The sequence below is a fragment of the Cetorhinus maximus genome, chromosome 24, assembly GCF_964194155.1.
Source record: "Cetorhinus maximus chromosome 24, sCetMax3.hap1.1, whole genome shotgun sequence".
Taxonomy (NCBI): Eukaryota; Metazoa; Chordata; class Chondrichthyes; order Lamniformes; family Cetorhinidae; genus Cetorhinus; species Cetorhinus maximus.
The window spans coordinates 49,752,405-49,756,353 of record NC_135902.1 but is presented as its reverse complement, the minus strand read 5'-3'; positions in this window follow the sequence as shown (position 1 = coordinate 49,756,353).

The window sequence follows — 3,949 nt, the reverse complement described above, 5'->3', positions numbered from 1 at the left end:
CTCCTCTAAGTGTGTATCTGTTCCTTGTCTGCCTGTAGCTCCATTCGTTCCAAAAGAATGCTTGGATGCTCTTGAAGCTAGTTGAACATAAAAGGAGAAGGGAATAGAGGGTTATGCTGATAATGTAAAAGTTTCAAATTGAGGAAAGGCGATTTTACTGAGCTGAAATGTGCTTTGGCAAAAATGGACCAGGAATAGCTACTTGAAGGTTATTTGATATCAGAGCAAAGGTAGACATTCAACGGAAAGATAAAGGGTTGAGAACAAAGTGAAAGCCTGGAACTCCCAAATCTAGCCGCCTCTCCCCCAAAGGTCAGAGAGCATACAGAGTAGGATGAGGCATTAAAAAAAAGCTTATGTCAGATACTGAGAGCTCAATACTGCAGAAAGCCTGGACAATGATAGAAATTGTAGAGATGAAATTAACAGGAAATGCAGAAAGCAAAGAGAGGACATGAAAAAAATATTGGCAAGCAAATCAAGCAAAACCCAAAGATGTTTTATAAAATATAGTGAAAGAGGATAGCTCAGGAAAGAGTAGGACCGATTAGATCAAAAAGATCATGCGAGTGAAGGTGGTAAACATGGGCACGATTCTTAATGTGTACTTTGTTTTTTCTTTCACAAAAGAGAGGGGCATGAAGACATTGTAGTTAAGGAGGAATGTGAAATATTAAATTGTATAATTGTAGAGAGGAAATGTTAAAGGTTTATCATTTTTACAAGTGGATAAATCACCAGGCCTGGATGAAATATATTCCAGGCTGCCATGGGAAATAAGGGAGGAAGTAATGGAGGTTCTGACCACCATTTTTCAATCCTTTCTGGTGACATACATGGTACAGGAGGACTGCTCATGTACTATTTAAAAAGGAAGGAGTCGCCGAGTAATCACAGGCCAGTCAGCCTCACTTCAGTCACAGACAAATTATGGGCAGAAATTGAGAGAGTATAAATTGTCATTTAGAAAGTCACTGATGAATCAAGGAGAGTCAGCATGGATTTGTAATGGGAAGATCGTGTCCAAGTTGATTTAACTTTTTGAGGAGGGAGCAACAAGTGTTGATGAGGGTAGCACATTTGATGTAACCGTATGGATTTTGATAAGGCTTTTGCAAGTTCCCACATGACAGACCAGTCAGCAAAATATGCACCAATGGGATCAAGGGCAAATGGCATTTCTTACCTGCATCCCATCTTCTACTGAGTGAATGAACAAACACAATAATTAAAACAACTGCACAATCTCAAGTTCCTGGTGTGTCTATTGCATAAAGAGCCTTGGTCAGACTCATCAAAAACAGTAAACATAATTGTAGGACCTTTCATGCCTTCTCTGCCATTCAATAAGATCATGGCTGATCTGGCTGTGGTCTCGACTCCACTCTCCCGTCTGTCCCCCCATAACCCTTGACTCCCTTATCTATCAAAAAGCTGCCTAACTCTGCCTTGAATAAATTCAATGACCCAGCCTCCACTGCTTTCGGGAAGAAATTTCTGCATACGCATGACCCTCAGAAAAAATCTCTCCTCATCTCCATCTTAAAATGGGGACTCCTCATAGTCTTACAGACCTTTTACATACAGTTCTAGTCTCCCCCACAAGAGGAAACACCCTCCAAGTATCCACCTGATCAAATTTTGACATCTTTGCTGCTGTCAATCATTCCTTAATCAGACAGTGCTTTATGGCACCAAATTTTTTTTCCCCAGTTCTAGTCCTCTTTGCCCCAACACGGCCACAATATTATCCGTGTCACCCATCGGCGAATCCAGGGTTCCAATTTTTTCTTTACTTTGATACCCAACCCAGCCAATCATATTGCCAAACATCAAGTGCTTTTCAGATGTTTGCAACTAGGCCCAATCCTACTTGTCTGCTGCTACCTTTCAAATTCAAAAGTGGCAAACTATCATCATCTTTTTCTGTTCCTACTTGTTCCATCAACCTGCCTACTTTTCCCCCATAGAGTGAACCAAATGGTGGGTGTCTGGAGTATTCTGCATGAATTTAAAACGACCTATTCTAGGTCATCTAGGTTCTAGGTTCATCTTTCTCCCAGCAGGTACCTGTCAATGATAGCAGTGGAGAGATTGTTCATTTGCAAGGCATCACTCCAATAATGTGAAGAATTTCTGTTCATTTGATTTTGACAAGAAGGAGCAAAAAAATTCAAGAAAGAAAACAGACAAAAATGATAACTGGTCTGGCAGCTTTTACAAAGGAATGTAAAAATTAGATCAAGAAATGTGCACTGAATGCTGAGTATATATCTGCTTCTTGCTCATCTGTGCAATGCTTCCAGGCCATCCACACTAAGTTTTACAATAAGAGTTGTGGTGTATTGATTAATTTCATCATTTTTCTTCCCTTCCGCTCCTTGAAGTGTTGAATTCCTTGTTGGAATATGTTTCTATTGGCGTTGATTTTACTCTGATATATCATCCAAGTGGTTATTATAACAGCAGTTCAGGCAAGAGCCACTAGATAGCAATCAGGAGCTGCCCTCCTGGCAGCTATCCTGCTATTCCATAACATGAGGTCAGTTATAACACTCAGGCTGAAATCAGCAACTTCGGGAAAAGGAATCAACCCTGACCCTCTTTGTAGCCAAAATGGGTTACAACAACATGAAAAGGATAATGGAAGCCTAACTTTTTTTTAAGTTCATGGGACGTGGGCATCACTAACTAGGCCAGCATTTATTGCTCATCCCTAATCACCTTGTTTAGGGGGCATTTAAGTGTCAACCACATTGATATAGGTCTGGAGTCACGTGTAGACCAGGTAAGGAAAGCGGATTTCCTTCCCTAACAGGTATTAGTGAACCAGATGGGTTTTTACAACAATGGCTTCATCATCAGACTTTTAATTCCAGATTTTTTTTAATTGATTTCAAATTCCACCATGGTGGGATTCAAACCCAGGTCCCTAGAGCATTACCCTGGGTCTCTGGACTACCTCCCCTGCCTACCTTACTGTCCCTTTTTTACCTTCATAAGTTCCCTTTTCAATGGCAGCTCAGCCACTTCCATTAATTACATTCCTTGTCTTGCTCAGATCTGAACCCTAGACAGTGAAACACCGTGAAATGTTTTGCTAAGTAAAAGGAGCAATTATATAAATGTAAGTTGTTGTTGATGTTGAGTTGGTGCTTTACCATATCATGATGCTTTCAACAAAAAGTCAAAACCACCCCATGTATCATAAAGTTTCCCTAATCATAATTTTGTCTAGTAGGGTGACCTTGTTTTTTATATTCATTCATCAGTTGTGAGAATTGCTAGCAAGGCCAGTATTTATTGCCCATCTTTAATTGCCCTTGAGAAGGTGGCTGTGAGCTGTCCTCTTGAAACACTACAGTTCATGTGGTGTAGGCACACTCACAGTTCTGTCAAGGTGGGAGTTCTAAGATTTTGATCCAGTGACGGTGAAGGAACAACGATATAGTTACAAGTCAGAATGGGGTGTGGCTTGGAGGGGAACTTACTGGTGGTGGCATTCACATGCATCTGCTGCCTTTGTCCTTCCAGTTGGTAGACGTAATGGGTTTGGAAAGTGCTGTTGATTCCTTTGGTATTTTGCAGTGTTGGAATTATTTTCAGAACGTACGATCAGGGGAAGGCCATTTTACCCCTTGAGCCTGTTCTGCTGTTCAGTGAAATTATGACTCACCTGTGATCTAACTCCAAGCACCTGCCTTTGCCCCATAATAGCAACATACATTTAGACCAATTCAAACTAGGTGGGGGTCAAATGGGTAGATGGCTGGAGTGTGGTGTAGAATGATGCCAATAGCATAGGTTCAATCCCCAGACCAGCTGTAGTAGTTCATGGAGAGCTGCTGCCTTGCCTTGCTGGATGCCCCTCAAGCTATATAACCATGTCTTTCTCTTACACTATTTTGGCCTCAATTATGGAGTATTACGTCCAGTTCTGGGCACACAC